Genomic DNA, 12,884 nt, shown 5'->3' with positions numbered 1-12,884 from the left:
TTGGCAAACATAGGGGGCCAAAAGTGCTATTAAGCCTAGATTCAATATCAAGAAACTTTGTAAAGTGAATGATTGAGTTATATGATTCCAAAAGTTTACACACTTTGAGAAGGAACTTTATGCCGTATGAACTTTGTTCAAAGTATTATAATAATAGAGTTTTGGTTTTGTTGCATTGTTACATTAATTCCTTTAAGGCACGTTTGATATTAATATAAGTTAGGTGGCATTTCACATGGGAAGGGTGATTCCTTTCCCACCATTGAAAAGTTTTTTTTGACCATTAGATCAAGTAAAGAACCTATTCATATCCTACTCTCTCAACATCAAATCTAAAACCCATCTCATATCCATTGCTTTCTTCCTCTTCTTTGCCGTCATAATCCCCCATTGCCAATCCTAAGAAAATCAACAAAATAAAAACAAAATCTTCAATTAATTAAATCTCCACACTTCCAAATTCATGTTTACATATGTTTGTATTTGTTGCATGTAAGTTAAATTTTACATTTGAACCATAATGAGAGAAACTGTAATTTACTCCCTTAATCATTGCAAGACAGATCTACATTCCTAATTAGTTCTTAATTGTCGATTTGTATACTGTCAAAGCTTGATTTCCATCTTTAACTTCCGTTCATGGTTTCTAATTGTGTAAATCATAAAAGGAAACTTAAAACCAAACCGACAACCAAAAATGACAAAGTAGAAGAGATGGAAGAATAATTTAATTTTCTGACTTAGCAACTATAGAATAGACGGTACAAAAGCTATTGACATGGGGAGGAGCTTTGTTTTTTTTTGTGAAGAAGCATGCGTTAGATCTTAGCATTTGGAGAAGAAAATTATGAAACTCTTTAATGATTAAATTGCAGATCCAAACAAGATGTGTTTGATTAAGAATTAGTTTTCTTTGTTTGATTAAGAAACTTTATACATAATGGCATTTTTCAGAATAGTTAATTAAGAAGATGGGAGAGATATGGATTATTTTGCAGATCTAGTGATAATGCTTGTTTTTCATGTTGAAGGAACGAAACTGGAAAGAAGAAAGAAGATTGGGGACGTAGCATTTTTTCCAGCTTTATAGTGTTATGTGTCTATGATAAAACTATGTTCATCATTTCATCCAATGGTCACAATTAACTTTCCCATGGTGGGAAAGGAATCACCCTTTCCATGTGAAATGTCACCTATAAGTAATGTCTCTTGTTTGATGCACCAATAAAATATGATAAATTAAACTTATACGTTGTATGAACAATTTATAATCCAACTACAATACAATGCATTTGATTGATTTTCTTGAAAATTGTTTTTCTGTTAGTCAAATGTACTTTTTTTTTTTGAAGGATGTTAGTCAAATTTACTTATCTTCTACTTATTACTATCTATTAAAATAAATGTATCATGTTTTTACATTTTTGCCTTTAGGAGGGGCAATTTGGTAATTCCATAATTCATGGATTTTGATTGTTGCCACCTCATCATGCCATGAATTTCCATTTTTGCCCCTCATTAATTTTTTTAATTATTTTCTAATTTTTATATTTTAATAACTTTTAACTATTTTCCAATTTTTATATCTTTAACAATTTTTTAATTTTTTTCTCCCAAATTCAGTTGCTTCTACATTGCCGTTGTGGGAGATTAAGGTATCGTTTGACCCGACTTTTTTCCAACTTCTCTACATTTTTAAGGAGAAGTTAGGCCAAACACAGTATCAATTAAGTACTTACTAAAAAAATACTTTTTTTTAAATGCATAAAATTGAATGGAATGAGCTTTGGCCAAAAGTTGTTGAATGTTACTTTAAAAAACTACTTCTCGATAATTTATTTCACAAGCACCTCTTTTCAACTCACGCTGGGAACCTTTTCTTTTATTTTTTTAATATTATATTTCGGTATGTTTTTTTTCTTCCATTTAACTTTATTTTATTTTATTTTATTGAACCGTTACATTTAATTTTTTAAGGAAGTTCCATTTAATTTTATTATCTTTTTTCAAAGGAATACCAAATAATTTTATTTTATTTCTTCAACCTCGCAAATATATACACACACACATTAGCGTTTAGAGTAATATTTTATGTGTGTCTGTTTTTTTGTTACGCTAATGCGTATAATTTTTTTAGGCATTGCATAATGCATATGATTATTTTTATAAAATTTTGATTTTAATTAAAAGTAAAATTGTAGATGTCTTTTCTTCAAAAAAGGTATAGATGCCTAAAAAATTATATATATATATTTTGCAACTTTATATTGTAACAAACTATGCATATCTTTTTCTTATTCAAAAAAACTAAACATAGAAGTTTCCATAACACCAACAATGTAACAAATATAATATCATATAATATAAATTCTTATCTTTTTCAAAGACACCAAAAATATGATATTCTTATAACGAAATTTGTTATAGAGTATAATTGAAATAGAAAAAACAAACTATTTTGATATTATTTATGTTATTATTTCAGACTCCTTAAATTGTTTCTCCTATACAAATATTTAACAAGTCATTTATATGATGATACAAATTTGTATTCATGTTACACAAAATAACGTTATTGAGTAAATATAGTATTTGTAAAAAAAATATCTTTTATTTTTTAACATTTTTAGCCTTCAAAAAATATTTTAAACATTTTTTTATTTATTATGTTAATTCATAATAAATTCAAAGTTTTGTCCTCGTGAGCTTAACTCAGTTGATAGAAACAATGCATAAATACATGCCAAGTCCGGGGTTCGAACCCAGGACACCATAAAAAAATAAAAAAATTCACAGTTTGCACAATATTTTGCCAAACAACATTTAACTTAAAAATAGCTTTAAAACTAAAAAAACAAAGAAACCAAACAACTTTAACTTCTTTCTTAAAGGCCTTTATTTTAACTTTGTTTTGAAGTAACTTTGAAGTCGTAAAAAACATTGGCCAAACGATATCTAAGTTCAGCTGGAAACACGGTTTCACTTTCTTCTTCATAAGAGGTCATTTTCATCCTTTTTTCATGGTTCTGAGACCGTGCATGACTTGAGTTGACTGATTTTTATGGCTTGAGGGGTTCATTTTTCGACACGGTTTCAGTTTGCCTATTCAAAGTTCTGCATTCAACCTAAAATATTACTCCCTCCGTCCCGCAATAGATGACCCATTTGAAAATGTGTAATTTTGACCTAACTTACTTTGACCGTATTTTTATATTAATATACAAAGATAAATAATATCATATAAGATGTCGTTAGATTCGTCTCGATTAGTATTTTCAAAATATCAAATTTTCATATTTTTTCTAATATATTATTCACGATATTTAAGCTTAAAGTTATGCATTGGCATGCGTAATAAGGTCAACTGTGTCAAGTATTATGGGACGGAGGGAGTAGAGCTTACTTATAAAAAATAAATTATAGGGAATATTTTATCTTGGCTTGGCTGTTTAGGATAGAGAATATTAAGTTCATGTGATTCGAAATGTTAATATGTTTGTTGATGATTATACAATGTGATATCATAACTTATTGCACCTCAATGTTTGCAGGAAGAGCAAACAAATGAGCAGGTGATGATGGAAAGGGAAATAGCACAAAAGAGTAGAATTTTATATATCTTCTAGATTGAGTAAGTTGAACTTCTTCTTTAAATTCTCTATTTTGGATTTCTTTCAATCTTCTTTAAATTAATATATTGTTTTTGGCATGTGCATCAGCTTTGTTCTTTGTGTGCATTGAATTTCATCATGATCTTAGCTTAGCTTTCTAATATTTTTGTATTTGGTAAGTTTCAAGTTTATATTAGCAAGCATCATTTGTTGCATTTTTATCTGTCAAATATCTTCATTTGTTAATCCTAGCATGATGTATGTTAAGATTTTTTAAGCTACCATGTTGCCGTTTTAGAGACTTAAAGCAATAAATATGATGTGTACCACTAAATTCATTAGATTGAAACAATATATGGATTGTGGTGAAGAATGTGAGTTTGCAAAAATTGGATTGAAACTATATATGGATTGTGGTGGAGAATGTGAGTTTGATAAATATGTGCATCCTATTGCATTACCTGTATAATCTTGCTATGGAACTTTCATAGCTTAAATCTCATGAAGACATTGGTGTGAAAAATTCATAGGTGTAAGCTTACTTATATGATGGCTACCGGGAAGACATTGGTATCGTTGAGGCTTTCAATAATGCAAATCTCGGAATCGCCAAAAAGCATGTACCTGACTTCAGGTAAATAAACAGGCTATATACCATATAATCATCATATTGTCATGTCATTGCACTTTATGAGAGCATCTTGGTCATGGTGTCAATGGATATTAATTTCAGTTTCTATGATCGTTCATCTCCAGTTTACACTCAACTGCGATATTTGCCTCCGTCGAAGATGCTTGATGTTGATATCACTGATAGTGTTATCGGGGAAGGATGTGCGATTAAGGTAAATTATTTCCGAATCTATTCGAAGAATGTGAGATTTAAACTTTTCTTGAAAAAGATGTCAAATATGATTAAATGGATTTAATTATGAGAAACTTTAATTTTTCTGTTTCCTAGAATTGCAAAATCTTCCATTTAGTGGTTGGGCTGCGGTCTTGCGTTACGTCCAGAAAAACGTAAAAATTCAGCAAATTACATTCAGGAGCTGAAAGGAAGGAAATACATGAAAAACTTGATAAATGGTTTATGATACTTGATTCCTGTGGATTCGGTAAAGTCCCTTTAAGCGCATTTATAAAAAATGCAAATTTTTGTTGGATATTTCTTCAGCTGGTACCTCATCTAACTTTTTCTTACCACTTTAGGTTTAGGATCCATATGAACCTTAATCTGTCATACTGCATTGGTTTCTTGGACCATGTCAGTACTTGCCGAGGCAATCCTTAGTCCTTTTTGGTCTATAAAAGTTAGAACTTATTAAACCACCTTTCACATACATGTATTGTTAGCTAGGTCATTTATGGTCATGCTTGTGGTTGTGCTAACATATATCATGCTTACATATCAAACCATTATATTTACATATCTAAAGTATGGTATTTGGTGCAGAAAATTCGGGTTTACACGTCTTTGACTTCTTTGCTAATTCAATCCTTAGAGAGGTTCTCTTTGCTATTCAGAAGGCAAAACCAGATGCATTTTCTCCTGGAAGACTAGAGTTCTTGAAAAATTGCAAATCAAGCTTGGAGTGCTTGGCTTATCTAGAAGGTAGTAGTCATATCTCCTTTTAGCTAATCTCACTTTTCACCTTGAGAAACAGAAATAAAGAAGAAAATGTGGCCTTAATGTGTCAAACAAATTTGTTAATTTAACAGTGTATTTGCTAGATTTATCGATACATGTCCAAGAGTATATATTCACTAATATATGTCATTTAATTCCATGCAAGGCTACTGTACGTCCAGATCTGCTGTTGCTAAATTTCGATCCGAAGCAATCTATACCGAGTTCATGAAGCAATGGAATTGGAAACTTAGAGAGTATTTTGCTTTGAGGTGATTTTTATCTTTAAGATGGTCATAACTTTATAAGAATACCTGAATTATTAGTGATATGGATCTCATATCTTCAATTGCCTCAGATTTCAGGAAATAGCAAGGTCTTTAGATTCTATGTTGACAACATCTAGTCCTGTCCCCATTCAAAATTTAGATCATGGCGAAGTAAATTATCAGGACTTAAGGCTAAAATCAAGTGTAACTCTGTTGGAGAGTTTGAGATTGTGTTGGAGAGAAGAAAATGGTTGTGTAGTAACTTGCTGGCAGGACAGGTCTTTGTTTTCAACAACAACTTGGAGAGCTAGGAAGTAATTAAGACTAATTTTCAAGTAAGAAGAAGAACGCTATATTAGAAAGAAGAAAAATATGATATGAAGTGAAGAAATGATGGGTAGAGTTTTGAGGGTTTTAATTTTTCTTTTTGTTTTTCTTTGTTTGAAGAAAGAGTTTAGTGAATATGATATGAAGTGAAGAAATGATGGTAATGAGTATTCATTTCATCATTGTCAATTTAGAGATACTTTTATTTTCCTACTTGACTGCTACTCATTTTGTTCTTCATGAACTCCAATACTCTAGCATGTATGGTACTTGAATGTATAATACTTTGGACTTACCCTTAACTCTAATCCAAAACTATCTTAACTTGGAAATGTTGTTTCTTTGGTTCATTTTGTGTCATGCGAATGTAATCGTAATTTGCACATCATTGGTTCCTTCATCGGTTCCAATTAGTTTAATCTTAATTATTATGTTGTTTTTCCGATCTCATGAACAAAATATATGCTCTTTTCATGAATCAAGACCTGGTAAAGCTTTGATAAATATTTCTACACTATTTAATTTGCTTAATTTGCTCATTTTTCCTTTGAAACAATTTTTTTACAAAATACGTTCTTCAACCCGTGCGAAGCACGGGTTTGTAACTAGTTGTTTGAGTAAAATTAAGAAGAGTTTGACATATTTTTCTTTAGGATGAATTCTTATGTGGACAAAAAGAAATACCTAAACCTAATGGATGATCCATGCTGACCTGTTCAACCAACTTAATTTACCGCTGGAGATATCAACAACTTTATTTTATTTTCGCAACAAAGTTGGTGATATCTTATTTATTAAAGCTTAACCCGTAAAGCTAACCCTAAACCTAATTTTTCCCCCCATTTTTTCCTCCACTTTTCTAAGCCATTGGACCTTGCGCATTTAGGCGCCATTCAATTTTAGCCATTGATCATATTATATTTATCTCTTCTATTTTCCGAAACAACTATTTCGTATTTATCTCTTCTATTTTCCGAAACAACTATTTCATATTTATCTCTAATTATAATTTTGGTCATATCCGAAATTTGTTATCAATTCACTTAAATCCGAAATTTGTTTTGCTATAGTTTTGGCCAGCCGAATCCTTATTTATAATTTTGGCCATATCCAAAATTTGTTATCAATTCACTTAAATCCGAAATTTGTTTTGCTATAGTTTTGGTCAGCCGAATCCTTATTTATAATTTTGGCCATATCTGAAATTTGTTATCAATTCACTTAAATCCGAAATTTGTTTTGCTATAGTTTTGGCTATCCGAATCCTTATTTATTAATTACCTAACAAATTTCCCTTTCAAAAAAAAAAAATTTAACCTAACAAATTTCATTCGTATCCTCCTTTTTTTTTTTTGAAACAAATATTTTCTACACTTTTACGATTGCAATTTAACATAACAAATTCCATATAAAAAAATGCATCGCACAAATTTTATTCTTATCCTCTTGCCTTTTTTTATGAAGCAAATATTTTGGTTATATATACGAAGCCCTAAACCTGTTTCTCTCAATAAAAATAAACCCTAAACCGTGGTAAATTTCACACACAACACAAAAATCATATATTTTGATATTTAGAGGTTTGCAAATGGAACGACGTGACCTTACAACTTTCCTCTCATACCACTCCTTAACCGGTAACTTTGATTCAATTCTGAATTTTTTTCCTTCCATTTTTTGGATTGTTATTATTAGTGTTTTTTGAATTATACAATTGTCATACTTTTTGTAACATGTTCTTTTCCATTGATTTGGTAGGTCCTTTGATGACTCATCCTGTTACTGAGATGGACGAGACTATCACCAAACTTCAATTGAAGTACATAACATACATAGTTGAGTACGACACAGAAGATGTAATTTGTCGTTTTCCTTCCTAACTTCTTCCTCTTTTTTTGTTTTCCATTGTTTAATATAAATTTGCTTCTCTCAATTATTATAGTTAACAATTTTAGTGTGCTGTAGAAATTTTAGATCCTGATGTAGTAATCCTCAAATATGTTTTGTCCATTGCGTGTTTGTGTTTTATGCAAAGATTATATTCTTCCTGCTTTAGATGTTGCATAAGCGTTATAACTTGCACTTGATATTTAGAGCACATGATATTTAGAGCATGATGCAGTGAACCTCAAATATGAACCACTAAGCAACCATTATGGTCTACAAGCCGTAAATTAAAAGAAAAAATAAAATTTTCGCTTGACGACAATTGAACTAAAAAAAATCTAAGGACAATTGAACTATGTTTTCTATAAAATGAAAATATAGTGGATTTAGGGTGCTGTCTTCCTAACTTCTTCCTAATATTTTATTTTTTAGGGCACAAAACATGTTAAGTTGTCGTTTTCCTGTCTTCTACTATTTTAGAGATTATGGAAAATGCACTCAATAGCACAAACAAATATAAAAAGTAAAGGCCATAACTGCATGCATTCAATTTCCTATCAATCCAAATAACACCAAACCAAGAGATAGCAGAACGCGGGAAAATCAAAGTGCTCAGGGGACCGGTTTTCACACAAATAACATACATAGTGAAGTTAATCAGAGAAGTAAGATGGGGAATTGGTTACCTCCTCCTTCAAAGTCTGATTCACCTTCGCATCAGATCCGACAGCAACAAAAAAGGTTCATATTCTCTCTAAAACGCCGTTAACGTTGCCACTGTTATCGTCACCGTCATCTCCCTGTGAAACAAAACTTGTGTGAAACAAGAGAGAAATAGAAGAATCACATAGTCTATAATTGAACAATACAATTATACTAAGAACACAAAGGTGTTGTTTGTTACTTCTTTCTTTCATACGGTATAACTATAAATACACATGACCATGGCTGTGAATGTCACCTTCATCCTTGAATTTTCTTATCCATGAAAAAGAAGAAGAAATGGTAGGTGAGAAAGCATGAGTGTGGCCTGATAAATTCTTTCTAAAGATGACCATAGTTTTTTTTTTTCTTTTGATAATAAGTGGTTTGTTGTTGTTCATGTTGTAAGATGTTGAACTGCTGACATTGTTGTTTGTGTTTTAGATGAAGATTGTCACGTGCGCCCCTTTCCATTACCTTTTTCTTTTTTGTTTCTTTAATTATAATATACACATGTGGCTTTTTCTTTTAAATTTAATTGAAAAATAATGCATGTGGCGTCCAACTCACTTAAGTGATGAGCCACGTGGGCGTTGATAGAGTCAAGATTAAGGGGACCTTAAAGTTGAAAAAAAAGGGTAAACTTAGGGGGTTAAAAAGTGGCTTTTTTAATAGGGGACCAAAATTGCAACTATGATAAAGTTAGGGGCCAAAAGTGCGTTTAAGTCTTTTAAATAAGATTTAGGTAGAAGAAAATCCAAAAGAAATTTGGGATCCATTTCCAATTAATATAATCCTTCTTTTATTTTTCAAAAAAAAAATATATAAAATCAATTCAATCAAACTCAATTTTGGTCACCGCATAATCAAACACATGCATAGTAGCTTCTAAAATTGTTTAGTTTAAGTCGATTCTCCAACATGGGTATAATCTGTTGTCGCCCTTTATCATATTTATATTCATGATTTCATATTACTATGATATTTAACTATCGTTATTGTCACACTAAATATCGTATAAGAAATTTTCCCTTTTCTTAACCATTAATTAAAATAATATTTAAACGAATTTAAAAAACACGGTAATAAAATATAGTATATATAGACATAATTATATTTTTAATTTTTAATTTATTTACATACTTTATATTTAACTTATTACAATTTATAGTTTCTTTATCTATATCTAATGAAATTTTATGTTTATAAATAAATATGTTTAGTTCCTATAAAATCACGACATTTTTAAGTTTACTCTGGAATTTTAAACGGTTGCGTGACTATTCATTTGTTTGCTAACAAATCTGTGTGCTGGTATTCTCCTAATATAATTTTTGGTATACTTTTTTAATTTTATAATTGAAACTATGGTTCCCTTACTAAATTAGTTACTAATCAATCAATGTATGGTAACTGATCTGTTCGGTGAGGAATCGATGGAGGCAACAGTGGTGGAAAGTGTTCTGATACAGTGGCGATGAGTCTTTACGGTGGAATGGAAGGTGCATGCAGGCACGTTAGCTCTACGAGACTAAAGTCAGTAGAGAAACAAATACAATTAATAACTCCGACGATGGATCTGTTGTTGAGCTTAGTGTGGATTGTGCTGCGCCAAACAATTCAAATGTTCAGATGGTAATTATTACATTAATCTTTCATGAGTCCGTAAAGGTTTAATCCGTAACACAATTGATCAAATTGTTTGCCGCCAATGTCTGCAGGATGTACCAGAGGCTGAGGACTCATGCAGCAATACATGTGTGATTGACACACCAACCACCAAAACAGGTGCTAAGAGGTCCTCTAATAGCATTGACTATGTTGCTGTTGATGATAATGAAGCTGGCCAGACGTCGGCCACAAAACCTACCAGAGTTGTTCGTGTCAAAATTGAGCACAAGGACGACAAAGATGTTTAGCTTGCTCGAATGCTAGAGCCGTTTGCTTTGTTATCGAATTCCTTCAATCTGCATAAATCAGACATTAAATAATCTGTGTTTTTTCCTTTTGTTTTTTACAGTTTGATTTTTAATTTTCTTCAAGTTGCTGTGTCGGCTATATTTACTTAGCTAAGGAAACTTTTTCCAGTCCACCTAAATAAATTTATTCATTGCCATAAGTATTAATTCAACAATTTATTATCATTGTCTTTTATTAGCGCTTCGACCTCTAAATGTACGAAATTTATTTTTAGATTTACCTCCAGAAGGTGTTAATATTTTTCTGAATGTTAGATAGTCATTCACCAAGTTGGTATGCTTGATGAAGAAAACCCAATACTGATTTGGCTTGAGTAACTAGATCCCACGCATTCACATGTTAAATTAAAAGTACAGATTGATAAAACCAAGTTAGTATGCTTGCCTTTGCTTAGTATGTGTTTAAGCGAAGGAACATTTTATAATGTTTTAAACAAGTATGTAACAGATCATTAAAAAATTTAAAATTTTAAGCATAATTAAATAAATTTTAATTTAATAGGGACTAAACTACGTGCTGAAATTTTTTATAGAAACCAAAATCTATCAAAAAAATTTACGAGGACTAAAAACGAAATTTGATATATTTATAGGGATTAAAAACTTTATTAATTATTCGTTTTATTATGTATCAAATTATTCCGGCCCGTGAGACCCGTGCGTTGCACGGGTCGGCGTTCTAGTTTATAATTAGAATTTTAGTCTGTGAGGTCTTATTATTTCAAAAAAATAAGTAATTTTCAGTGGAAAACAATTGCAAAAAATTAGCTTCAATTTGAACCTTCATGTGAAAAAGGACAATTAAATCGATAACAATGATTAAAGAGAGACGATTTGATCTCTAATAAAGAGAAATTCATAAAGAATCTCTTCTTTAAAAAATTACATAATATTTTCGTCTTTAGCATTCAAATAATCAACATCTACTTAGATGACGAAGATGTGTCCTCCTAGTGGTAAATCTCATGGAACATGGTTTGAATTTCATCTCGAGTATTTATAAAATAACAATTTTTGCCAACGTTATTAAGGGTAAGAATAGGCTAGACTAGCTAGATTTTTCGACTGCAGCTTAGGAAGTTAGGCATTGGTATACTTAGCCTTTTGGTAAATAATAGCGAATAATTGATGTTAGAGGAGTGATAAAAACACTATTTTTTCAACACATTCTTTATCACTCACTTATTTATTTGAGACACACAATTTTATGTTTCTAAAGTATATCACCCACATTTATTTCACACGTTAAAATAGTGAATGTTGGTGAGAAGTTGAGATCCTCTCCATTTAATGAATCATTTTGTACAAAGATAATATTATTTTTAATATAATTCAATAGATTTATTTCTTTCCAAATGGTTGTGTCCATTAAATGAAAGAGAATTATAACTCGTTAAAAAATGTTAAAAAGAGAATGTTCTTGACACTTTTGTAGAAGTAAATAAAATTGTAAAAAGAAGAAGTCAACTATACTAAAGAAAATCTCTTTTGATATGAATCCAATCAAATGATACTATACATGAGATTTTATTGTTACATCATTAAACAATTTCACAAATATGAGTTTGGTTCCTGGTATTGTAAAACTATATGATCTAGTATCTCATATCATCAATATTCTAAAATAATCTTTGAATTGAAAAATGTTAATAAAGTTTATCCTTCTCACTTCTATTTTCTGTTATTTTTCTCTACATCTATGTAGTTTTGCATGAGATCTTATACCTTAACGGAGTGTAATCTTTTTGCATGTTGTAATGAAATTTTGATTCTTAGATTAGTAGGATTTATACGAGTAGTATGTTAGAGATTCTACCAATATACTAACTCATTAGAATTTATATATTTATATAACTTTGAGACTAAATTTTTTTTTAAGTATAAAAAATAGTTATTGTTTAGGACTAAATTTAAGATTTATTTTTTGTTTAAGTTGTGTACCGTAGTTACCTTACAAGTCTATTATTAATATTTTTAACCATTATATTATTGTGATTTTATTCCTTTCATTAGAGTTTTTTTAATCTTGATGTGTTAGTATGTTGCACTAGAGTTTTTTTAATCTTGATGTGTTAGTATGTTGTATTACTCCATCGGTTACATGACCCCCCACAATCAACATTTATTAATCTGAAGTTTCCTATGATAAAGTCTCTATAATCATATTTTTGGTCTTGCCACCAAAATCCAGTGTATTAGGTCACTCCTGAAAATCGAAGTTTTGATGTACTTCCTTTGTCGCCTCAACTTTTTCTTCCTTTTGGAGGATATAACAAAAATCAGTCTTAATATTACAAGGCCTCCAGCTCCACCATATGTTTGGTTCTACTTTGAGTAGAATTGATTTTGTCTAAATTGATTCTGACTAAAAGTAAATTGAAGATAAATTGATTTATGGTTAAATACATTCATATAAAAGTAAAATAAACTATAAATTTATATCTAAAAATTAATTCTAAAATTACGAAAAATGCTAACAAGT

At 30.3% G+C, this 12,884-nt stretch overlaps 1 long non-coding RNA gene and 1 pseudogene across 1 annotated transcript; both read left to right on the top strand.

Annotated features, from left to right (window-relative positions):
• The first annotated feature begins 3,966 nt into the window (after nucleotides 1-3,966).
• Nucleotides 3,967-6,182, top strand: LOC146939553 (uncharacterized; annotated as a pseudogene).
• Nucleotides 6,183-9,883: 3,701 nt separating this feature from the next.
• Nucleotides 9,884-10,616, top strand: LOC146939552 (uncharacterized). Its single transcript, XR_015031690.1, has 2 exons — nucleotides 9,884-10,058; nucleotides 10,145-10,616. It is a non-coding gene; the product is annotated as an uncharacterized LOC146939552 (long non-coding RNA).
• The last annotated feature ends 2,268 nt before the right edge of the window (nucleotides 10,617-12,884 follow it).

The sequence above is a fragment of the Medicago sativa genome, chromosome 3 (assembly GCF_051527215.1).
Source record: "Medicago sativa cultivar Bolivia chromosome 3, Bolivia_mono, whole genome shotgun sequence".
In the NCBI taxonomy this organism is placed as follows: domain Eukaryota; kingdom Viridiplantae; phylum Streptophyta; class Magnoliopsida; order Fabales; family Fabaceae; genus Medicago; species Medicago sativa.
Note: the sequence above shows the minus strand (reverse complement) of the source record. Positions and strands in the feature narration are given on the sequence as shown.